Below are 27,170 nucleotides of genomic sequence, written 5' to 3' on the forward strand. Positions count from 1 at the left end.
CTTCCTCTGAAGTCCAATGCATTGAGAAGCATCTACGCATACACATGCTTTTTAAAATACACAAATCATAACATTACATGCATGGTTTTTTCACCCTGTAAATGTTGTTTAACATTATACCTTGGGCTAGGTTTATATAATCTCCTTCATTAAAAAAATAAATTTATCATGCTCCATTACATGAATATAGCATGATTTATTTCAACAGTCTCCTATGGATGAATATTTGTTTCTAGAATCTTGTTCTTATAAACAAGACTTGTAATGAATGCAATAAAAATAGCCAACATTTCTAATACAAAAATGCTTGCTATGTGACAAGTGCCATTTTGACTCATTCGATCGATTTTTACCACAACTCTCTTAGGTATAAATACTGTGATTATTCCTGGCATACAGAAAAGGAAACCACAGCAGGTAGAGACCAGTAGCTTGTCCAGGGTGAAGCCACATTTGGTTCCTGCAGGTGTGGTCAGAGGTCATGCTCTTGGCTTCTGTACTGGCTGTCTATTTATAAATGCTACTTTGCTCTCCTGTGTGTAAATATTTGTACACTAAATATCTAGAAGTGGAATTACTAGTACAGAGGATACACCCTTTCTGAGTTTCATTGATATTTCTAATTATTTTCTATAACCCATACTCTTCAATACTTTGCTATCAGCCTGCCTGACTACTGTCCACTGAGAGGGAAAGAAAGCCATGACTTAGTGACTCCACCTGGAAGTTATGTTGTCATGAGTTTGAGCAGCTTTTCTAATGTCAAATTCATTTTTATCTCCTCTGAATTGTCTTCCATATCCTTTACCCATTTTTAGTTAATATTTTTATTTGTTAAATTTAATATGCTAATAAGTCACTAAGTTTACTCATTTATGCTATATTTTAATGAAGTAATTTCTTATTTATTAGTACAATATTAAAACAATACCTGCACTAAAATTTCCACCTTTCTACATTGTCTTGAAAGTTCTTTTGACTCAGCAAGATTTATTCATTTCATTTCTGCAGTATCTACATTTAAGTTTAATGTCTTACATGGGACCTAAATATGCTCTTCATTTCACTTGGCCAGATTCTATTACTTCCCACCCACAAATTTTACACTGGATTTATTTATTTATGAAAGATACCTATGATATTAATGCTAACATGATTTTTATCCTGGTCAAATTAGAATATGTCCACAAGACTAATGAAAATGATACATCTGAGAATTGCTCCTCCTAACAAAGTGTACTCCATTCTAGAACCTTCTATGGAATGTGGGTACATGAAAATTCTCCTTCACAAGTGAAAAGAAAGATTATGTATTACTAAACATTAATATTCTCTGGGATATACATTGTACGAGGCTTAGCATATTGAATAAAGTCACACATTTCTATTTTTGGAAGAAAATTTAAAAGCTCAACACTGATTTTTCATGATAAAAATTTGGCTAACTACATTTAAGAAGGATCATTGATCTAAGCAGACAATGAAGTCTACATACAACAAGCTTAAATGGAAGATGCTGCTAGTTATTTAAATAGGATATGCTTCTCCAAACATACTAACAATAGTAAATTTTTATGAATACAATATTATATAATCTTTTTAAAATTAGAACTCAAGGAAATAATGTAAACTACTACTAAGGAGAAAATATGAAAACAGTGAACAAAGTATCCAGCTTAAACCACCACAGTACTATTTCCCAGCAAAGGCTGCAGAACACAAATTTCTTTCCAGGTTTCTAGAAGAAAAATTGTCTCCAGGGAATTTGTAGAGGTACCTCCTTCAAGACGTGGGGCTGTCCACAATAAACTGTGGAGTGTGTCAGACCTTAGACTGTGAGCTTCTTGGAGGCACAGACCCGGCCTTAATGCACACACCGTGCACCAAGCACCTGCTCCACCCGTGTTACTGCTTCTCATTTTGTGAAGGGGCGATAGAGCCTGATGCAGTCTGATGTTCAAAACCATTAGTACCAGTAATCTGAGGAACCACTTTGGCCCACTCCACAGTCTTCCAATCCCTTCTGCACTGACCAGAAAAAAAATAAAATAAAACTTATAAAAGAATTCTGATGAGGTCAGAAACTGATACCTCTTCCTGAGATTTATGTAAATTTGTGTAGCTAAAGCAAAATGTCGTGCTTGCTTGACAACTTCAGGCTTAGAAACTTTCCTACTTCTGTTCCAAGGGGAAATGGGAAAAAGGGCATTCAAGCTTAGAAATTCTCTTGTGGAAAATCCATTTGTGTGAAGCTTCCATGGACCTGTGGGGCACCAGACACCGCTGGGACCTCTCAGCTCACGCAGCCCCCAGAAGGAGCTATAAGGCTGTGCCACACACCAGAGGTAGGTGGTCCATGCACTGACTCCACTAACTACAGCAGGACTCTCAGCAAAGCAAAGAGAAACTCATCTCTGGCAATCCCCTGCCTCCTGTCCTCCTAGGTGGACCCCTGGTGTCTAAATCCCTTGATAATATCTGACTGCCTCTTAGATCTGAATCCCCCTAAGCGGCCCATGGTCCTGAACCACATATCCTATTTTCCAACTTTGCTTCCATCAAGGTGTCCCCTGACTTCAGGTAATTGTCCTCAGCTAGGAGGAAGGAGATGCCATGATTTGCAGTTTCCACCACACTCCGGAATCGGAGGACAGGGATCAGTAGTTTGGCATCCTACTCTCCTACAGGGTGGTGGCACGTGACTTTGATAATACAAGTCATGAGAAATGCAAATTTCTACTATTTCCTAAACTACAGTCCAGAAAAATAAAAGCTCAAGTAATTTTATTTATTTTTAACTATCCATAATATTTTATAACATCACATTGCAATAAACATTGTTTTAATGAAATCCTAACAATTATGATAGAAGCAACACAAATGAATCACTCTGAAAACAATTGAAAAGCATTCTTCCATGAGTTAAGGAGGATCTTGACAAAGCAAGACTCAAAATTATTTCGTTGCTTTCTGGGGAAACATGTATGAGGATGATGACTATAAAGTGATATTAATGGCACTGAGTCATTAAAGCAAAACAATTTGATTTGGCAGCAACCTAGCAGTTCCATAAGTTCTCTGTGTGTAGATACACACAGTATATTACCTATGCACACAAGTGATATATATTATACATGGTTATCAGATAGACACAAGAATAATAATGTATAATATCTGCACATGGCTTTGTAGAGATAGTAGAGTGAGTTCACAGTAGTTAACAACATTGGCTTAGAAGTTAAAATGCCTACATAAATTTGAATTCCATCTGTGTCATTTATTAACTGTGTAATGGTAGACAAATTAACTTCTCTGTACATTAATTTTTTCCTAATATAAATTATGAATATAGATAGATAAATAAATAGAGAGATAGACAGACAAGGTTTGGGTCTGTGTCCTCACCCAAATCTCATCTTGAATTGTAGCTCCCATAATTCCCACATGTCGTGGGAGGGACCCAGTGAATAGTTGAATCATGGGGAAGGTTCCCCCATACTGTTCTCATGGTAGTGAATAAGTCTCATGAGATCTGATGGTTTTATAAGAGGTTTCCCCTTTCACTCGACCCTCATTTCTCTCTTGCCTGCCGCCAGTTAAGACATGGCTTTCCCCTTCTGCCATGATTGTGAGGCCTCTGCAGCCATGTGTAACTGTGAGTCCATTAAATCTCTTTTTCTTCATAAGTTGCCCAGTCCCAGGCATGTCTTTATCAGTATTGTGAAAATAAACTTATATATGTGTGTGTGTGTGTGTGTGTGTGTGTGTATATATATATGTATACACTACTAACTTCATAGGGGGTTTTTTTGAGGATGAAATGAGACATGGTGAATGGCACTTTTAGAACCAAGCTTGGTACAGACTGGATGCTTAACAAATGGTTAGCAGCTATTATCATCTTTTGTAGTTTACATTAGGTTCATGATATCCATCTCATTTGACCATTTACTTCTGTTTTACGAAAGAAAGGAACAAATTTTTTGTAGAGATTTGCCCAAAAACAAGTGATCGTTGGCAGCTCCAGGACTATCTTATGACATTTGTTCACTGTGTTAAATATATTTCTTTCAAAGGGTCAAAGAATATAGATTTACAGAGTTGGAGCTATTTCAGCAGATTTCTCCTTCTGGACACATGATATGCTTTTCTTTAAAATAGTCACCATTCAGAACACAATTCATGTAGTTTTTTGGGAAACAGATATTGATTTTATTTTAAGGAAAGTCTTTAGCATGGAAATTGAATGCAGAGTGTGATTTTCTCTTTGGGCTCTGGTTCAGGGGAAATTGGATTTCCTAGAGCACCAGCTGCGGAGGCGCCACAGGTGTTCACGGCTCAGCAATCACAGTGGCTAATTGGGACACACGAGGACAGAAAAATGCCCTAAATCTAAATCTTGTTCTATGGCATTTTTATTTCTCCCATAAGATCAAGCCCCAAAGTCCTTCTTAAGTGGAGATGCTAAAGGAAGCTAAGCTGCTGCAGACAGAAAAGATGACACATGGTAGGGGGAGCATTGCAGGGGAGGGAAGAACTGAGAGCAGCAGAAGGTAGCGGGACTTGGGGTTGTGTGCAACAGCTGCTGCTTTGCCGTGGCAGTGGTGCTAAGGGCCTTTCCATCTGAGTGTTTCTGATTCTGAGTTGTAATCTGAGGGTAGGACTAGCAGAACAATTCCCGGAGTCTACAGTTGGACAAACTGCACAGCAGCTACTAAAATTGAATTCAGAAAGTTGAATACAGTAACATCCAACTTTGGGGGTAGAAAGGATGGCAGACAGATGAGTGAAAGATAGTCATCAATTTCAGGGACTGAGAGGAGGTATGCAACTTCTTACAGAGGACCATTCTGTTCTACATTCCATCTGATAGGGTAAGAAATAGAACCACATCCCATTCTGTCTCCTGTGGACCACAGAACGCAGACAGTACCTATGCTCATTTTATAAACACCAAACCTAAGCCATGGGGAGCTAAGCCCTTTGTCCTAACATGCAGCTGTACGTGACAACTGAATAGTATTCCACGTCCATTACTTGATGCTTTCCATCTCTGAGTTTTGTATTTTTCTTCTCTCAAGCCAGCCATTTCCAGATTTATTCATCTAATAAACTAATCTTTAAAGATCCACTTTTGGGGTGATCTCCTCTCCAAAGTCCTCTTTGATTCCTCTGCTCCTAGTTAAGATCTCTTCTGGGTCCTCCCCAACAGCTTGCACAGACCTCTGTGGATTCATTGAGATGTGACTGAGTACCTAACACGGCCCAGGAAGCATGCCCATCTCTGGAACGCACAAAGGAATAAGACACATTTTGCACCAAAGGAAAGACTAGTCCTTTCCATGCCTTATGTTTGTTCAATGTGTGAAGTCTTTGAGGGCAAGGACTGCACCTCATTTATTTTTATACACCCAGACACACAAGAGTTCCTGGCACAAAATAGGTACTCAGCACTGTTGAAAGAATGAGAGAATGATGAAAGAATGATAAATACCCACTTATTACTTAGCACTGGTGACAGAAAAGGGTAGTGGTAAACAGTTTGTTCTTTGAGTGAAACTTTGTCAGGTCATTTCTAATGCTAATTTTTTAATATTTTTCTTAGAGTTGAATATAGACTTTAATTAAGGACTGAAATTAAAGGCTTCTTGGAGTTCGTGATTTGTGTTAAGTCTAGATCCTCAAACATCATTCCCTCCCACCACACTGTATGCTAGCCTTCTTTCTAGGACACAGGGGCATGGTTCAGGTGCTATCTTGGCTACTTATTAATTATATTATCTTAGGTTAGTCACTTAAGCTCTCTGATCTTCCCTTTACTGACCTCTAAAGAGGGAATAATAGTCACACCTCCTTGCAGGAGGAGCTCGTGGTTGCCGGTGCTGGTACTTACGGGGTAGGCCTCTATCAGTGATGAGTTTTATAATCTATTAATGGACACAGAATGGACACAGTTGGGGTATTAAGCATGTGCTCCAAGCCTCTCTACATTGTTAGTATTCATGGTGGTCTTGGATGATGCCCACCACATCTAAACATCTAAGCTTGGGTATCTTCTAGTCTCTTGTCATGAGCAACGAACCCCTGGACACCAGGGTACCTTCAATCACTGAGATTAGGTGGAACATCACATGCCATTGTTGACTTTCTACCTAAGAAATTACTACTAGAGAACAAAGACTTCAAAATTACTGCTAGAGAATCAAGCCTTAAAAACAAAGCTGAGTTTTTAAGAAACTAAACAGACACAACATCTTCATCTTTGGGGAAGATTTTAGAAAACTTTATATTTGATATTCTTATGTAATTGCTCATTACTAATCATACCAGGGTCAGAAAAACTAGGTAAAAATCTGAACTTTTTCTTTCCAAACAGAAATAAGGTCATGGTACATCTTAAATTGCATATAGAAATTCATTACCAGAAAATATAAGAAACCCTGTTTCTGTCTCATTAAGAAACTTAGCCATATGATCTACAAATTCAGTGCAATCCCTCTCAAAATCTTAAGGTCTTTTTTTTCAAAAATAAATATATTCCAAGATTCATATGAAATCTTAAGAGATCCCCAAATAGCCAAAACTATATTGAAAAAGAACATAGTTAGACATTTTATACTTTCTGATTTGAAAACTTATAACAAAGCTACAGTAATCAAAATAGTGTGGTACTGGCATAAAGACAGAGAAACAGACCAGTGGAACAGAATAGAAAACCCAGAAATAAACTCTTGCATATATGGTCAAATGATTTTTGACAAGGGTGCCATAATCATTTATCGGAGCAAGGACAGTCTTTTCAACACACAGAAGATAGCCACATGCAAAAGAATAAAGTTATAATCTTACCTTAAACCTGTAAAAAGAAAAATTAACTCCAAATGGGTTAGCAACCTAAACACAGAGGCTAAAGCTATAAAACTCTTAGAAGAAAATAGGAAGGATCAGCTTTCTGACATTGGATTTGGCAATGATTGATTGGATATAATACCCAAAGTATAGGTTAAAAAAATATCTAAATTGGGCAACATCAAAACTTAAAAGAAAACAACAAAATGTTTGTGTGTCAAGGGATACTACCAACAAAGTGAAAGGCAACCCATGAAACAGCAGAAGATATTTTCAAATCATATATATGATAAGGAGCTAATATCGATAATATATAAGAATTCCTACAACTCAAAAACAAATAACTGATTAAGGCAAAGGACTTAGACATTTCTCCAAAGAAGACATGCAAATGTCCCGTAAACACATGGAAAGATGCTCAACATCACTAATAATGAGGGAAATGCAAACCAAAACCACAATAGGATACCACTTCACATCCATCAGGATATCTATTATTTTTAAAAAAGAAAACCATAGAAAAGAATAAGTGTTGGCCTGGATATGGAGAAATTGGAACCCTTGTGAACTGTGGTGATAATGCACCACTTTATGGTACAGCTACTATTGAAAAGAGTGGCATTTCCTGAACAAATTAAAAATACAATATGATCCACATAATCCAGCAATTCCACTTCTGGGTTGATGCTCAGCAAACGTGAAATCAGGGACTCAGATATATATTTCTACACCCAAGCTAAGAGGAGCATAATTCACAGTAGCTGAAAGGTGGAGGCAGCACACGTGTCCACTGACAGATGTACAGTGGACTATTATTCAGCCTTAGGAAGGATGTTCTGACCCATTCTACGACATGGCTGGACGTTGAGGGCATTATGCTAAGTGAAAGAGAGCAGTCACAAAAGAACAGATACCGTACAATGCCACTCACACGAGGTAAGTCTAGTGGTCATATTCACAGAGACAGAAAGCAGAATGCTGGGACCCAGAGAGTGTGGGGGAGGCCTGGGGAGGTAGTGTTTAATGGGGACAGGGTTTCAGTTAGGGAACAAAAAAGTTCTGAAGACGGCAGGTGGTGACCATTGCACCACTATGTGAATACACTTGATATCACTAATTACACATTTGAAAACCGTAAAAATGGTAAATTTCATGTTATATGTATTTTACTATAATTATTTTGAAAACAAAAGGCCATATAACCTGAACTTTTTCAAGAAGCATGACTCCCAGAGCCCACAGTGGCAGCAAGGGACGTTTGTCAACAGTAACTGACAGAAACCTACAGGAACCCTGGGCAATGCAAAAGAGGCCCTAATTAATGACCTTCTTAATTTCCTCAAATATAAAACATCCCAAAATAGAACTAACAATGGACACAGGGACCTGATTTTAAAGGGGCTTTGTACAAGGGAGCTTCTATGACTGCTGAAGGGTGAACCAGGCCTATTAGTATGCTTATAAATTCTTCTTTTGGGTGATGTTGTAACTAGATAACAGAAGGCTACTTGAGTCTATGTTTACCAAGAGATTACATATTCTGACTTTATATTGAATTGTTTATAAAAAGCAAGAGGTGTTGTATTCTTTATCAAATAAAATGCTGCTTCATTCACAAACCTATATTTATGCTTTTTCAAAGTAACATATTTTAAGGTAAATATGCAAAACACCTGTCTGCATGTAAAGCTTAAAATATTAATACCACATAGAGTTCCTCACCTTTAGGTGGCTCCTCGGATATCCATATGTCTGTGAGACCAACTGGAACCTTTCTTGATGGAATTTTGTTGATAGCTTGAAAGATGCAAACACTTGATTGAATTCAATAACTACATTTTTTTCTTCTTCCACCAGATGTGGCCACTCTAGAGAAGAACAAAAAGGCAGAATAATGAGGCAGATATTCGTAGTAAAAGCAAAACCCTACCTGAGGGATGTGATTGTCAGGTCTTTAATGCATCTGCTGCAAGCAGGCAATGAGGCCATGCTGGGTGCACAGACACATGGAGATGATGAGACACACAGAGATGAGATGCATGGGGATGACGACACAAATGGAGATGAGACACATGGAGATGATGAGATGCGTGGAGATGAAACACTAGGAGATGAGACACATGGAGATGAAATACACAGACACCATAAGACACATGGGGATGATGAAGCACATGGAGATGAAACACTCAGAGATGAGATCATAGAGATGCATGGGGATGATGAGACATGTGGAGACACATGGAGATAGAGACACAGAGATGAGATCCATGGGGATGATAAGACACATGGAGATGAGACAGATACAGTTGAAACACACACGGCGATGAGACACATGGAGGTGAGACACAAGAGATGATAAGACACATGGAGATGGAACACACGGAGATTATGAGAGATATGGAGATGAGGTGCATGGAGGTGAGAAGCATAAAGATGATGAGACACATGGATATGATGAAATGTATGGAGATGACAAGACACATCATGAGCACATGGAGATGAGATACATGGAAATGAGATGCATGGAGATGAGACACAAGGATGATGAGACACATGGAGATGGAACACACAGAGATGATGAGAGGTATGCAGATGAGGTGCATGGAGGTGAGAAGCATGAAGATGATGAGATACATGGAGATGGTGAGATGCATGGAGATTATGAGCACATGGAGATGAGATACATGGAAATGAGATGCATGGAGATGAGATACAAGAGATGATGAGATGCATGGAGATAAGATGAGAGGGATGGTGGTGACAACAACCTCGTATCACACCCAATTAATTTCCAATAAATCATTCCTTATAGAAAAACCTTTTAAGAAAATTAATGAAATTACTCTTTGTAATATAAAAATACACAAAACTATATTCTTATAAAACTAAGGGAGTCATTTTTATGATTGAGTCTACAAAGTATTAAGATTATAAAATGTGTAGAAACAAATTACAGAAGCATAGGGGATGTATCTGCACATGTATTTCATGGCTTATATCACCAGCAGGTTGTCATGTGTGTTTGTATTTTTGTCCTTCTCAGTTCAAAGGATAGCAAATAAGTTGTGATTTCCACATAAAATATTTTACAAGAGCATGTTATTAATTGAAAAGCAAAACAAAATGCAACATCTTGGGCAATAATTTAAAATTTTTTATTTGTTTTAGCTATAAAGCAATATCCAAATAGTGTTTAAAATGGGGCTTATGCATAAACATCTGTGATTAATGTTTCTATAGTAGGCACAGTTATTTCCAACACATTCTAAGCTATTACTTACTAAATTGACTAAGAAAGGTTGGGATGGTATTCGACATAGTGGTTTTATAAAAATGCAAGATAATTCTCACCATTTGAAAGACACCAAATAGACAAATTTAAATAAATCTTATAAACAAACCAAGCATAAAGCAAGACAAGTGATTGAGAAATAGTAGGATTGGACATTAATAATCAAAGCCACTCTAACATGTTGCCAGTACTATGCTTAAAACAATCATAATATTTTGCTTTCATAAAATATTATTACGTTAATTTACACAATGACTTACTCTACTGGTAACCCTAAAAATTCATCTCTACCACTTTAAGCTTGTTAGCATGTTCTATAGATTCATCGCGTTGTCCATCATTGTTTTGGGAAAAGTGTTTTTTCTGTTGTTCAGTGTTCACGAAAGGTAGCAAGGAGGAAGACCTGGAGACCATCAGGCCATTCCTGTGGGAGCAGCCGCAGTCCCAGTGCCTCAACGGCAGATATGACTGACCATTGTCAGGAGAGGGACAGGTTTTTCATTAAAGTGATAAGTATCTACAAAACAGAAGTTCGTGGACAAAATGAAAGGTTTTATTTGGAGCGTGCTCTGTTCTCCATGCACACATTCACAAATCATGGACTCAGAAGAGCCCTTCCCATTCCCAGGTGAAATAGCAAAGCACCTTCAGCCTCTCATCAGGGCTGCTTGTCAAAATATTCCAGTTTGGGTGCTCCTGGGTCCCTCAGGCTCTCCAGGAGTGAGGACACACCCTCACAAACATGAGAACCCCTCTTGGAGGAAGGGGAGTTAGAGTAATTGCTGGAGGTGAGACTACCTTTGTTCCAAGATGCATTCCCGTCTGGGAGTAATTTATGAGATGTAGATTTAAAAGCCACTGACAAATGGACTATAGGCTAAATGCCCTTGCAGGGTATATGATGCTGCTTACTAAATGTGTGTGTGTGCACATCCATCCATCCATCCATCCATCCATCCATCCATCCATCCATCCATCTATCCATCCATCCATCAATCCAACCATCCATCCATCAATCCAACCATCCATCCATCAATCCAACCATCTATCCATCCATCCATCCATCCATCCATCCATCCATCCATCCATCCATCCATCCATCAATCCAACCATCCATCCATCCATCCATCCATCTACAGTGTGCTTTTAACAACAGGTCCTCACTAGGTAAAGATTCACAGAACAATTAGGTAATGAGTGAGTGAGTCAGTGACCTTCTTTTCCCAGTTCTTCAGGTGCGGTAGGAAGGAATATGCACCTACGGTTCTGGCTGCTCACAGTTCCCTGTCACAGATGCTGCTTGTGATCATTGGTAATGGAATTCCCAGGATGAACTCTTAAACGGCATGTTTAGCAGACAGCTTAGCTGCAAAACAAAAATAACACCAGCCAGGCGGAAGCTCCTTGGGGCTCTCAGTCACACTCTGTTCTCAGCCAAAGCTTTGCTGGCCTTTCTCGTCATCCACCCTTCCTCTAATCTCCCAAATGGGAATGAGTGGGTTTTTCTTTACGGCATTTGTCATTATCTGGGATTATATTACACAGATTTTGGTTTTAAACTGTTTTGAGGTAACTGTAGATTCACATGCAGCTGGAAGAAAGAATACAGAGGTCCCATGCACCCGTGTCTCAGTGTCCGCCAATGATAACATTTTGCAGAACCATAGCACATACAGGCAGAATGACATTGACTCATCCCACCAATGTCCAGATTTCCTACTTCTCTAGTGTTCATATATGTGTGTGCGATTTTAGCACCAGTGTAGGTTTCTGTGTCTATGACCACAGTCAACATGCAGATAACTATCACCGAATGAGCAAGGGTTCCTCTGTGTCCTTTTATAGCCCTGCCCACATCCTGCCCCTTTCATCACCAAGTCCACCCTCTTCCCTTTCATAGCCACGCCCAGCCTTTCCTGTTCATCACCAAGCGCACTCCTTTCCCTTTCATAGCTACACTCACCCTTTCCCTGTTCAGAGCCACGCCCACTCCCTGCCCTTTCATAGCCACACCCATCCTTTTCCTTTCATAACCATGACCACCCCATTGTCTTTCATTGCCAGGTCCATCCCCCTTCCAATTATAGCCACGCCCACTTCTGCCCTTTCATAGCCACCCCCACCATCTTCATTTTCATAACCAAGCCCAGCCTCTTTCCTTTCAGAGCCACACCCATATCCCTTCCCTTTCAGAGCCAACTCTCCTACCCTGAACTCCTGGCAACCACTCATCAGTGTTTCCTGTCATTTTGTTATTTCAAGAACGTTCTATAAATGAAGTCATTCACTGTGCAAAGCTTGCAGATTGGCTTTTCTTATTCAGCATAATTCTCTGGAGCTTCCATCTGGGTTGTATCAATAGTTTATTCTTTCTAATGGCTGAGTAGTATTCCATGGCATGGCTGTACACAGTTTAACTCTTCATGCTCTGGAGGCCATCTGGGCTATTTCCAGTTTTTGGCTACCATGAATAAAGCTTCTGTAAAGATGTGTGTGCAGGTTTTACTGTGAATGTACATTTCTATCTCTCCGGGATTAATGCCTGAGAGTGGGATAGCTGGGTCATATGGCAATTACATGGCTAGCTTTAAAAGAAAAAGCCAAACTGGTTTGAGTGGCTGTACCATTTCACTTTGCCTCGATCAATGTACCAGTAATTCAGTTTCTCATTGTCTTAGTCAAAATTTGGTGTTGTTTCTGTGTTTTATGTCAGTCATTCTAGGTATGTAGTGACAGCTCATCGTGGTTTTAACTGGCATTTGCCTAATAGTTGATGGAATTAAATATCTTTTCATGTACATTTAAATTTCATCTTTAGTGAACTATCTGCCCATATCTTTTGCCCATTTTCTTACTACATTGTTTTAAATCGTTGAATTTGAGATTTCATTGTATATTCTAGATACTAGTTCTTTGATGAATATTTGATTTCTAAGTATTTTTGCTACTTTGTTGCTTGTCTTTTCATTGTCTTAACAGGGTGTTTTGTAGAGCAAAAGTTTTCATTTCAGTGACATCCAATTCACAATTTTCCCTTGTGGATTATGTGTGTGTATATACCTGTTTATGCATTTATGTTCTATCTTCCCCCACGGAAAAGCTACACTCCATTATGGTAGACACTTTGCTATCTAACTTATTTCTAAATCACAAGAGTCTAGAATTGTGCCTCACACACACAAATGATCAACAAATTCATGTTGAGTGAATAAAGAAATGAATAAACACTAATTTATTAGGTAAAAACCATTTTAAGTAAGTCTTTTTCTAACACTGGGGAATGATAACAATAGTAAAAGTGGCATATTAACATTCTGCAAAATGATTTTAAATCCATTATTCTCTTGGGTTTTCATCATCCCCTGTGGGGAGGACAGCTCAGGTATGATTCTCTTACTGCAGAGTTGAGCCCAGGGATGTGAGGGTCCTTCTCAGTGACCTCTGCGTCTTGTTTCCACTCTAGTATGTTTCTGCCCAGGATTCCCTCAATATTTAGAAGTGATTGAGGATCATTAAAGAAAGAGTTCATTCATATGGGGGCAACAAAACTATAGATCTTATTACCTTCAAGTGGAATATGAATTGAAACCATACCTAAGTGTGATTGCAGTTTATATAAACTCAAGGACAATTGGGTCATGTCTGCTGTTTGAGAGAAGGAAGAATTCACTCAGTCTTATAGACACAGTGGTCTTGTCATTCCTCAAAAGGTCTGTGTGTCACCCACACTGGCGGGAACTGAATGGCCATTCTCATTTCTGTGAACAAAGGGTGCCTGGCTGAGTGGGCCTGCAGCAGCCATAGCATCCCCACTTCTTACTCTGGGTGAGGGCATCAATGGGGTCGCAACTGCTTTTCGCAGGATTGTTGTATTATTTCCAGTGACTTTCCCTGAAAGCACATGCCATCTTGTCTCATGCAACACAAAACATGCAGGGCACCACAGTAAGCACCCAACAGTCTCACAGCACCACAGTAAGCACCCGATGGTCTCACGGCACAGCAGTAAGCACCCGACGGTCTCACAGCACTATAGTAAGCACCCAGTGGTCTCACGGCACTGCAGGAAGCACCCGATGGTCTCACGGCACCGCAGTAAGCACCCGACGGTCTCACAGCACTATAGTAAGCACCCAGCGGTCTCACGGCACTGCAGGAAGCACCCGATGGTCTCACGGCACCGCAGTAAGCACCCAGCGGTCTCACGGCACTGCAGTAAGCACCCAGCGGTCTCACGGCACCGCAGTAAGCACCCAGCGGTCTCACGGCACTGCAGGAAGCACCCAGCGGTCTCACGGCACCGCAGGAAGCACCCAATGGTCTCACTTTCCGTTTGTGTTGATGAGCAGAGCCCCCTGGAACCAGGTGCATTGCTCAGTGCTGGCGGCACTTCATCCCTGCTGAGGGTGGACATGCATGCTGTGAGTTCTCCACACAGTCCTGGCCAAAGACCTTGTACCAAAGCACAAAGGGATGCAGGACTGCAGTTCAGCAGGGGGCACATAGTGCATGGGTGAGGTGACGTTTCTATGAAACATTTATCTCTGAAAGTCCTTAATTACATCTGCGTCGTAGGCTCTTCACCTTTCAGAATCATTGCAGTTAAAAAAAGAAAGAATAAGGAAAGGCCTCAGTACAGAGAAAAATTGTTCTATAGATAAATAATTATAAATGGATGACTGTCACTGAAAATGTGGTGGGTTTCCTAGAAAGAGTTTTGTAGGAAGCTTTGGAGGCTGCAACACATCTTGTTTTATGGTTTTCTCTTGACTCTGTCACAGAATTTAGCATACCATGCTGTAACTGTAGATCTCCTAGACGGCACCCCAACCCCACCACGAGCTCGTCAGGGCAGGGGACAGAGCCCATTAGACTCTAAACCACAGAACTGGACCCACTGCAGACACAGAACATGTGTGGAACCGAAGTTTGCTCAATTTCATGAGTGAACCAAAGACAAACTAAACTAACAAACCTCTATCTGTCATCTCATGGCCAGCCACAACACCTGGGCACATCAGACAGCGTGGCAGTAATGAAGGACTGCAGCTTCAGGGGTGACACTCTCCCTGCTCTTCAGTTCGGGACCATTGGGTCCCTTTTGCAGGAACTTAGGCCATTTCCTCATTTTCACATCATATAGGACAAATAAGTGATTGTAAAAACTCAGTTGTAGATCAATGAATTATTCATAGCTGTATTATAAAATTCATTTTAACTTTGTCATTATTAATATTCATGATACATGAAAAAGATTTTTACTTTCCCCCTTTAACAAGGGTACTTGCTGTTTAATTTATTTTAAGTTAATTATGTAGTGAATAAAAAATCATTATTTGTCCAAAAATTCAAGAATGATCTATTACTTTATGTTTAGTTATTTAGACAGATTATATATTGAGACAGACTGAAATTTAATGATATATCCTGTAATGAAAAGTAGGCATAAAATGACAGTCTGTTTGAAATTTTTGCATTTGAGGCTAAAGAAAGCCAAACTTGTTTGTTCACTTTTTCTCTCCTTTCTTCTCTTGCGGTCTCTCTTGCTCCCTGTCTCCCTTCCCTTCCCTCCCCTCCCCTCCTCTGCCCTTCTCTTCCTTTCCCTCCCTTCCCTTCCTTTTCCTTCCCTCCCATCCTTGCCCACTTCCTCTCTCCCACCCTCTATTCTTCCTCTCCTTTCCTTTTCTCTCCTTTCCTCTTCTCTCTCTCCCTCTCTCTCTCCTTCCTTTCTCCTTCTTTTTGGTTCTTAAGTTTGTTGCCAAATGATGAGGTAGAAGACAACATTCCAGGCTGATATTTGTAAGCACTTCTCCATATATATATTATAAATATTTTTATTCTTAATATATTAAAAAGCTAATTTGGTTATACATTTTACTGTAAATTGTTTTTCCTTTTAACATTTAAAGAATCAGAGAAATAGTGATCTGCAATCAGAAGGTTTTGATTAACAGATGTGACTTAGAGAGTGGCTACAGATAATTCTGAGGCAGATTTGGTCCTTGCTAGTTTGTATTTTATTCTCAGGGTTCTTTATGCTTCTTGTTTTCACTAGCGGCTCCTTGTAAATGTGTGGTTTAACTCGTCCATGGCCCAGCATTAGGGAGCTGTGGACCCTGCAGCCTGGCTGTGGGGGCCGCAGTGGCTGAGGGGTGCAGAGCCGAGTCACAGGGTTGCAAGCACAGGGGCTTAACCTCCAGTGACTGCCAGAGCTGCTGGCAAGCTAGGGTCCCATTTGGAGCCCCTCTAAGTGGTTCTATTTGTAATGAAAACTATATTTATGCTATTCAGTTTTCAATATAGAAGTTGAAACTGCTGTGTTTAGTGCCTTTGTTCACATAGACCCCCTTGCAACAACCTTGAGAACCCCAGGGAATTTGTCAATGTCAGGGAAGGAGCATTTTGTCAGTTACCAAACATGTTTATTATCAGAGGGATGGGGGGAGGAGGGACGCTGAAGAACTTTGATGCCCTCTTCCTCCAAAGATGAAACGCGTAACTGCGCTCTCAGTCACTCCAGCTCCCTGCCACCCAATGGACCCGTGATATCTGGATTCTGGGAAATTCTTCATCCCGGACCCTGAGAGATTCTGCAGCCCAGCTCCAGATTGCTTGTGGTCTGACAGGTTGCAACTGTGAGCCATCACAATGAACAACAGGAAGAAAAGGTCTTTAAAAAGGTGATGTGTGTTCTCATCAATCTCATACACGCACATGGTTTAGGGGTAAAATACCTCTACATGGCTGATTATGAAAACAGTGTTCCCCAGATACCATCCCTGTCTTACTTCCAGCTCCCCAGAGGGAAAGCTTTCAATGCTTCTAGCCGTTTCTTTTGGCATTTGCCTTCAGACCCTACACAAATGCATCTCTACCACAGGGGGCTGTGCGGTTTCCCATCATGAAGCACTGAACTTCCACGTCCCGTCTGGGGGAACAGGGAGGTGCACTAATGTGCTCCACGCCCAAGCCCTTCTCACAGTTTCTGCCCCCAGCATGGTTGTACTGGGCAATACATGAGATTATTAGGCAATGCTTTACTGTCATAACTATGAAGAGACTATTGCCAGATGAACCACACATTAATACTATGTTCCTTATCTGCACATTACTACCCTGCAATTAATATAATTGTGTCCGTGTACACACATGCTCTCCTATGTACTTATCATGAGTCTATCCCAAATTCCCAATTACGTCATATCTTCTTCTTAGGGAAGAACAGCTTAGGTATCAATTTGGTTCTGTGAAAAGTCTCAGGCAGCCGTCTGTGTCCTCCCATCTGGCCTGGTCCACACTGGTTCTCTTGAAAGCTGGGGCCGTAATGATGCCCCTTGGCCATCACCAGGTCCCTGCCCCATCTCTTGTAATCTCTCTCCTCTTTGCTGCATCCTTGTCTTCCTCTGTCTTGATTTACTTGTTATTGGTTTTCTGTTTGTTTGTTTGTTTTTGGTGGAAGACATAATCCCACAGCTTCCCATGGAAAGCTTGTTGGGAGATTTTTAATGATTCCTGAATGTTAAAATGTCTATTTTTGTCTTGACACCCAACTAGTATTTGTCTGAGTAAAACAGTCTAGATGAGAGATAACTTCCCTGGAGGTCTGATGGCGTTTCTCTCTCGTCTTCTTACCTCTTGAGGATTCTTTGAATCCTTTCCCCTAGACCCCCATGCCCAGAGTCATCATAATTTTCTCTTTGCTTCTAGTGTTTTAGTATTTCCCCAGAATGAGGGGGTGTGTAGATCTGTTTTCTCCCATCATGTGACGTATCCTGCAGCTTTTCAAGGGCCATCATCTTCCCTGCTTCCTTCAGTGGTTGTTTTCTCTCCATTTTCTCTGATCTCTTTCTGGAACTTACACAATTTAGCCAACGGTCCTGCGGGAGCTGGACAGACCCTCTAATCTTATTTTCCATCCCTTTGCCATTTTGTTCTAATCAGATTTCCTTTATCTTCTCACCTCTCTTGTGAGATTTTTTTAAATTTAAATTTCAACGCCCATCTTTAAATTTCTAAGTGATCTCTTAGTTATTCAGCTCATCGTCTCCTTCTTCTGCTTAAAATAAATGTGTTCTCGTTCAGTAAACTCAATGTAGCTTCTCTTCTGTGACTCAGACAAGTCAATGATAACTTCTTTGTTTCTCTTGAACAGTCTTTATTTTCTTCTTTTTTGTTCTTTTGGGTCCTTTTTATATTAGAGGGCTTGCACGAACATCTAGAGATCGTCATTATCTGTTCATAGTTAACAAGGCAGCATTAGAAAGCCTCCTGGAAACCCTTTTCACATGGGCGGGGCCTTCTGACCTGTTGGGGGCTTTGTGTGCTTTGCCTCCTGGGCTCCTGACTAGGGGTGCCTGTGCCCCCAGAGCATAGAGCCAAGAACTGGATTCTGAGCCAGATGACATGAACTTGGATTAAAAAAAAAGAACACGGCCAGGCGCAGTGGCTCACCCCTGTAATCCCAGAACTTTGGGAGGCCAAGGTGGGTGGATCACCTGCGGTCAGGCATTTGAGACCAGCTTGGTCAACATGATGAAACCCTGTCTCTACTAAAAATATAAAAATTAGCTGGGAGTGGTGACACGTGCCTGTAATCCCAGCTACTCGGGATGCTGAGGCAGAAGAATCGCTTGAACCTTGGAGGTAGAGGTTGCAGTGAGCTGAGATTGCGCCATTGCACTCCAGCCTGGGCGACAAGCGCGAAACTCTGTCTCAAAAAAAAAAAAAAAAACCCAAAAACCAAAACAAACAAACATAAAAACCACGTTTCCTTGATAATTCCTAACATATCTCTACAGGTCTGCTTGCTTGAGGCTGTCTGCACTAAAGATGTTAACACTAGATATTCATGCCATGAGATCAGGCACATAAGAATCTCTAGAAATTTAATGTAGAGAGCCTTCAACAAATAGTTGTTTAATACCCATTATTTAAAACTAAGCTCTTCAGACACACAAGTCAGTTTGTATGTGATATCTGGATTCTTTAAGTGTTGACAACAGAACTGAGGAGGGGAGAAGCCCAGAGAAAGGGGCTATAGAAAATGGCAAGTGTGAAACCACATACAATGGGCAGACTTCACATTATTCCTCTTCATTTTCAGAAGCTATTTGGGGCAAATACGAGGTCAGTGCCTAGATCTGCTTGAGATGGAGCCAGCTCAAGTCCTAGCTTCAGACCCCCTGAATCCCCTGCTTGGGAGACTGTGTCCTAACAGCAGCTGAAATGGAGTCCACACCATCACAGCAAGGTTTAATGATTTCCAGTTGTTAACAAGATAGAAGTTGTCCAGGAGAACATGGGGAAGTGAAGTTTTTGAGAAGGTCAGATGGAGGGAAGGACTCCAACATCCTGAAATGTAGATATGGTGTAGGTTTCCCAGGATGAACATGTCGAGGACATAATTATCATCACCTCCCTGAGGGAGATTAAAAGTATCTGTGTACAGAGAGGAGACTTTAAGATATTGCTTGGGGAGTTTTTCGTGATTTTTTTCAGTGCAATAATCTATAAAACTCTGAATTAGAGACAATATAAGTTATTGACAATCTTAAACTGTTTCGATGAAATCATTGACAATATTATGAAACATATAACATATCTAATAGAATTAATGTAGAAAAAGATATTTCTATTTTAGTGAAATAAAAATACATTTCAGAGAAGCTTGTTGGAAAGTAAAATTTTCAGTGAAATAACTTTTCCTCATTTATTTTCATTATGAAATATGAAATGGTTCCTGATTAAAGTATTTTGGTGTTTAGATGTAATAAAGTCAAAATTAAGCAATGAGTGTATGACCAGGTACAGTGACTCTCATGCCTGCCTGAAATCCCAGAACTTTGAGAGGCTAAGTTGGGAAGATCACTTGAGACCAAGAGTTGGAGACCAGCCTGGGAAACATAGGGAGAGGCCATCTCTAGAAAAATAAAAATGGCAGCCAGTCTTGGTGGCACACACCTGTGGTCCAAGCTACTTAAGACACTGAGGTAGGAGCGTAGCTTGGGCTGGGAAGATTGAGGCTGCGGTGAGCCATGATAGTGCCACTGCACTCTAGCCTGGGCTATAGGGCAAGATACTGTTTCAAAAAAAGAAAACAAACAAAAAAATCAAATGTACTTCTAAAACCTCATCACATTATAGTAGTATAGTCGTAGCTACACTATTCAAATAAAAGATTAACAAAAATTTTAAAATAATTACAATACCCCAAATTAATGGCTACAAAGTCACAAATATATTCAAAGTTAGAATTTATAGCAAAATAAAAACCTTCACAGCATGTCTCCTCTGTCACCTTGCTGTATGCATTAATCCTTTCAAAGAGGCAGTCCTTCCCAAAGCAATTGCACTTTGATTAAATTGATCAGCTGCCTCAAACTCCTCGTCATTTTAAACTCTTCATCCCGAGTAGCCATTTTAATCACCCTCCCCTAACTTGAAATTACCAGCCTCAGTAACCCCGCATGGTTTCCTGTAATTCTACAAAGGGAGCACATGTCTACCCCGCACTTCTCAGTAAGCGTCTTGCTTCCTTGCAATGAGTTCGCACTCAGAACAGCAGTGTCTCCATGCTGCCTCCCATTCCAATATGATCATGTGCATTTTTTACCTACTTGGAGCAGATGACACTTTTTAATTAACTTATAAAAATGCTGCTAATTTTGGAACTTAATAATTTCCTAGGGCATATCAATCTCTCTCTTTTACACACACACACACACACAGACACACACACACACACACACACACACACACAGCATCTAGAACCAAAGTTGGAAGTTAAAACAGAAAGAAGAAATTAGGCATAAAATAACAGCAAGAAAACTAAAATTCCAATGTTTTCCAGGAATGATTTATCCTTTTGCAAAAAAAAGTGTGTCTTCCTGTCTCCTTGCCTCATGACGTTTTTCACACCAGCCCTTCCCACTGTTTAAATTTTATTCATTTAAAAAAGCCCAGCTCAAATACCTTCTTTCAATTCCCAAAAAAAGTGATCTATAATCTTTAAATATCAAACACTTTAAACTTCTTCTAATGTGGCACCAGAATTATATCTCATGTTAGGTTAGATCCACATCCTACTTCTCTTATTAAACAAGATCAGCACAGAGAAATGGTAATGATAATAGAAAAGTTCATATGTCCTTGCTGGGCACCAGGTGTGTTCTAAGAACTTTATAAACATTAATTCTTGTAAACCTCAGCACAACTTCCAGTGAGGCAGGAACCCCTGGCATCTCCTTCTTCAGGAACACAGACCCTCAAGAACAGCCCCACCTCTTCCCCGCTGTGTGATCACAGACACTTGCTTGGCCTTTGTGAACCTCACTTTCCTCATCATTAAAATAGTATGGCTCATAAATATTCTCTGTACATTTGTTGTGAATTTAAATAATATTTGTTTCTCATTCTTACCAAAGCACTGACCTACAAACTACTGATCCTACAGCAAGGCCAATTCCACGAGAGGCTATGGGGGCAATGCCAAGAAACGAAGAAAACAGGGGTGGGGCATGGGGAGGAATGAGAGGTGACCTGGTCAGGGGCAGGTGGCTGCCCCTTGCAAGCATGGGGGAAAGGAGAAAAGTTGCCACTGTCCTGTCCTTGCTATTACTCCATCCTGTCCTCAGAAGAATTGACCAAGAAATATCTGGACCAGATGGCGGAGCTCAGGAAACCTTGGTAGTCAGGGTGAGTCAGTGTCACTGCAGAGGAGCCATTCAGAAAAGCATTTACATCTGGTCAGAAAATACAAAGCCAGTAATACATTTAACAAAAGGTGTGTGATGCCTCTACAGGGAAAGTCACAAAACTTTATTAAGAAATGTTAAAGGAGGCCTGAATCAACAGAGAGATAAACCACATCGTGATTAGAAAACTTAATATGGCAATGGTCTCAATTCTTCTCCAATAGATAATGTGATTTCAATCAAAATATCAAATGAGACTTATAAGGAGCTTGATAGGTGTACACGAAGAAGTAAAGGGTCGGGAATATCTCCAACATTTGTAAAAAGGAGAATCAGGAAAGGGGGGTAGTTCTACCTGACATTAAGAATTATTCTGAAGCCGTAGTAATTAAATCCATGTGGTGTTGACTTGCGATACAGAAATTAACCTATAAAAATAGAATAAAAAACCTGTCAATAGGCCTATGAATATTGCATGAGGAGACTTCGGAATAGAGAAGGTATGCCACAAGATTAAAAAAAAAATATATATATATATATATTCCTTAACAAGTGGAATGAAAAAAATGATTACTGACAAAAGATGGAACTGTATTCTCACATGATATGCAAAGAAAATTTAAGATGGATTAAGGAGTTAAATATCAAAAACTAAGCCTTAAGTCTAGGCACAGTGGCTCACGCCTGTAACTCCAGGGCAGATGGATTGTTTGAGCCCCAGAGCTTGATACCAACCTGGGCAACATAGCAAGATCCTGTCTGTACAAAAACAAAAACATAAAACTAAAGTAAGACTCTTCCTAGAAAACATAGATGACTATGTACTTAAACCTTGGAGTAAGGAAAAATAAACAGGACCCCCATAGCATTGACTATAAAAGATAAATTAATTTGAAAATATTGATATTAAAAATTTGTTCATCAAAAGACATCTTAAGGGAAGTGGAAGGTCAAGTTATAATCTCGGAGAAGATACATTTTTGATTTACATGAAGAATATATAAAGCATTAAAAATAAATAAAAGCATACTCAACACAATAAAAGATAGTGCAGAAAATGTTAATTAAGCATTTCACAAGAGGGAACACATACACCACAAGTGTATGGAAAAATAATCAACAATTATTTGTCAGAGAAATGGAAAGTAAGCCCAGATGAGATACTGTCCCCTGCCATTTAGTTACAATGTTTTTTGAAGTCTGACAATACCAAATGTTGGAGAGATAAAAAGTGACAACATCCTAGATGTTTAATTTCCTATGAAGATAATGGTGTTGGGGCCTGCTGACACGTGAAAGAAACTGAGGAATCTTCTGGTCCAGTGAACTTTACATGGTGATTGCTGACATCTCAGGGGTTTGGAGGAGACACTTTAGAAGCCACCCAGGGAGAATGTGGGGATGAGCTGAGCACATGAGGAGCCGATACCCTGGCCAGCAGAGCCCCACTTGCACACATTTCCATAGAGGGCTTCCCGCAGCACAAAGGAGAGTCCGAGGCTGCAGTGGTTGAAGGTTTCTCCAGGAAAACAAACTCAGTGCATAGACAAACTGGGATGAGGTCACAGAGCAGGTCAGCTAAGGCAAGATGAGACCCGGACCCTCCCTGTCCTGACACCCAGGCCAGGTACCTTCCAGTTCACAACTGGCTTCCTGCAAAGAATTCACGGGAAGAGAGTAAACCACTGCCCTGCACATTTCATATTAGCTAAAATTCTGAAATGCCATCATTTAAATCCTCAATAAATATAGATGTAATGTATTACTCATATTGTAAATAAACATATTGCTAAACAATTTACCTTAAGGAAAATATCTGAAAGATAATAGTATTTCCCTCATCTATAATGACACAAAATCATACGAAAATAATCTAAAGATAAGAATTATGATTTTATTTTAATGATACAATAGTAATACTGGCTTTTTTGTTTTTTGGACATAGACACCTGTGTTCTTCTTGTTTTATTTATTTTTTATGTGTATAAGTGCAAGTGTGTGGGGGAGAAAGAGAGAAAGGGAGGGGGAGTCACAGTTACTTAGCTATTATTACCCTTCCTTGGTAAGTAGGATAAGAACATTTCCCTCTATGAATCTGAATTTGAAATTCATCTTATCTGAGGCCACGGGTGCCTGGAGTCTGTGGCTATTGAGGTTAGCCTGGGACTGGGGCAGATTAAAGCCTGGGGCTGCAGAGTAAAACTTTTAGAAAAACACATAAGGAGAAAACTCCTTGACATTTGTCTGGGCAATGATTTTTTTTTTCTTTTATTATACTTTAAGTTCTGGGGTACATGTGCAGAATGTACAGGTTACACAGACATACATGTGCCATGATGGTTTGCTGCACCCGTCAACCCATCACTGACATGAGGTATTTCTCCTAATGCTCTCCCTCCCCTAGCCCCCAACACCCCGACAGGCCTTGGTGTGTGATGTTCCCCTCCCTGTGTCCATGTGCTCTCATTGTTCAACTCCCATTTATGAGTGAGAACATGTGGTGTTTGGTTTTCTGTTCTTGTGTTAGTTTGCTGAGAATGATGGTTTCCAGCTTCATCCATGTCCCTTCAAAGGACATGAACTCATTCTTTTTCATGGCTGCATAGTATTCCATGGTGTATATGTGCCACATTTTCTTTATCCAGTCTATCATTGACAGGCATTTGGGTTGGTTCCAAGTCTTTGCTATTGCAAACAGTGCCACAATAAACATAGGTGTGCATGCGTCTTTATAGTAGAATGATTTATAATCCTTTGGGTATATACTCAATAATGGGATTGTTGGTTCAAATGGTATTTCTAGTCCTAGATCCTTGAGGAATCACTACACTGTCTTCCATAATGGTTGAACTACTTTACCCTCTAATGACCAGTGATGATGAGCTTTTTTTGATATGTTTGTTGGCTGCATAAATGTCTTCTTTTGAAAAGTGTCTGTTCATATACTTTGCCCACTTTTTGATGGGGTTGTTTTTTCTTGTAAAATTTTTTTTAAGTTACTTTCAAAAGAAGAGATTTATGCAACCAACAAACATATGAAAAAAAGCCCATCATCACTGATCATTAGAGAAAGGCGAATCAAAACCACAATGAGATACCATCACATGGTACACCATAAATATATTGTTTTTATTTGTCACTAAGCTGAGGAAAAATAAAACAAAAATCTACCTGATCCTTTTTTGCTGTTCCATCTCTACTACATCCCCAAAATATAGGAAAACCCTAATTTGAGTAAGAGAGATTAACTGTAATAGTAAATTTATCATTCTTACCCACTTTTTTTGCAAAAGGAAAGTTCATATTTCCTGTTAAGGTAATCTACCCCACGTTTCCATTTTGCCATCACCCTGCCATTTGTCTATCCATCCAACTGTCTAACCTGCATTTCGACACCATCTCTCACCCCATGTGGAGTGCTGTGCTGTGGGGTTGCTCGGAGTGGGGGGAAGCTACTCTTGCTCCTCAGCTCACAGCCTTACTGGGGATGACTGAGTGCCCAAAGCAATGACAGGACATGGAAGAACTTCTAAACAAGTTCCTTCTGGCTTGATATTGAGATTTGACTTTTGTTGCAAACTCTTTTTGAGATTTGATGTTGACCCAATTCGCTTTACCCTGATGAGCAAGATGAACCGACAACTGTGTTTGTCTGGACATACGTTTATTGTGTCACGTACACCATGCATTCAGCAAATCCTGACATGTCTCTCAAACTCAAAATATCAAAGCAGGCAACATGAGTTATAATAATTTATTCACTTGATAAGTAAAAAAATCAATGATGTAAATATTCATTTTAAGAAAAAGGCAAAGGGCTGTGACTGGACTGAGCCCAGGACATCAATATCGGCTCCATGTACATCATTACTTATTTGAGTGTCCTTGGAAAAATCATTTAATATCCTTTTGAATATTCGTGTGTGGGAAGTGTCTACATACCTGCATTCCTAATGACCTATTTTGAAGATAAAATGAGACAAAAATTATGAAAACACCTTAGAAAGAATGAAATGATACAAATACAAGGTAAGAATGATTATCATAGTAGTTGTGTTAATAATAGTGGGGAAAGAGGATATGGGGTGAAGTCTAAAAAATAAAAGGGAATGGTGCTGTAGAATGCAGTATACAGATAAATCCTGGCCCACTGGGGGATTTCTGATTTATACCATGGAAATAAAAAATGTTAATATGTAATAAAGCCTCATAAATCCTGACTAATTGGGGAAAAGCCAATTTGGAGTTCTGAAAGGTTTTAAAGAAATGTAGTTCTATTACCTTGAAATGAAAATAGTAATACGAGCTACTGGTTAATAAAAATGTGCAGACTTCCATTAATAATTAGATTAGAATAATGTTTAATCATCACTGATTCATTAATTTGGTCAGATATCCACCAAATATTTGTGTGCTCTGCTACGAGCTCAGCACAGGGGAAAAAAGAGGAAACAAAATGTGACTCTGTACTCACAAAGTTTACTGTCTGGGGTGTGATATTGACAAATAACTGGATGAGTACCATACAATACGATCAATGTCCTTACAATACAGAAAAGCTCAGGACGCCATGGGCTCATCTTGGAAAGATAGAGTTCTCAGTTTGAGGGGGCACTGATGAGAGGAATCTCATAAAAATTAACACTGACACTGAGACATAAGAGGAAAGTAGGAATAGCCAAAAATAAACTGGTGGGAAGAAACATTTGATCTTTGTCCTAATGAAAGTCTGGCCATGACAGATTTTAAAGTATGGAAGGATAGGTGATACAATTTGCATTTTTTAAAAATCACTTTGGCTGGAATGGGGGAATTGGTAAGGGGAATGATGTCTAGAAGAAGGCAAACTAATTAGGAGGCTACTGCAGCCACCCAGCCATGAGATAATTGTGACCTAAAACCAGGCTCAGGCGTGAGAACAGAGGTGCACAGAGACCAGAGGCACTGAAGAGCTGCGGGCGAGGAGGGAGAGCAGATTTTAGTTTGGCACAATTTGATTTTGAGATAAATCTGGAACATCCAGGTGGAGACTTGTGGCAGGAAGATAAATATATGGAATTGTAAATATAGATTTTTAACATTTGGGTTCTATATCATGACATCATCCTCAAAAAAGACTCTGTGTCAAGCTTCCCTTGAAAGAGGAGCCCAGTGATTCAAATGGCCCCGTCTTTGAAAGCCGCTCTCTGCTGACTCCTAAGGCGGTGCTCGGCAGAGCCCCTGTCTATATGTCTTTGGTGGGCTCTTGAAAGCTGTTGTTCTCTGACATTTTACTGTCTTTATAAGCCATTATCATTCTCTCTTGGAAATAGTACCACTATGTGGGATTTTGCCTA

The 27,170-nt window shown here is 39.9% G+C and overlaps 1 protein-coding gene across 21 annotated transcripts in view; it reads right to left on the reverse strand.

Annotated features, from left to right (window-relative positions):
- The window catches only part of MYT1L (myelin transcription factor 1 like), a 531,685-nt gene that overhangs the window by 251,250 nt on the left and 253,265 nt on the right, over positions 1–27,170 (reverse strand). For all 21 annotated transcript variants that reach the window (XM_030799643.1, XM_030799637.1, XM_030799642.1 and 18 more), the window contains one exon: positions 8,572–8,717. The gene's annotated coding sequence lies outside the window, so the exon portion shown is untranslated. The remainder of the gene's footprint in view (positions 1–8,571; positions 8,718–27,170) is intronic.

Source organism: Nomascus leucogenys, chromosome 19 (genome assembly GCF_006542625.1).
Source record: "Nomascus leucogenys isolate Asia chromosome 19, Asia_NLE_v1, whole genome shotgun sequence".
In the NCBI taxonomy this organism is placed as follows: Eukaryota; Metazoa; Chordata; class Mammalia; order Primates; family Hylobatidae; genus Nomascus; species Nomascus leucogenys.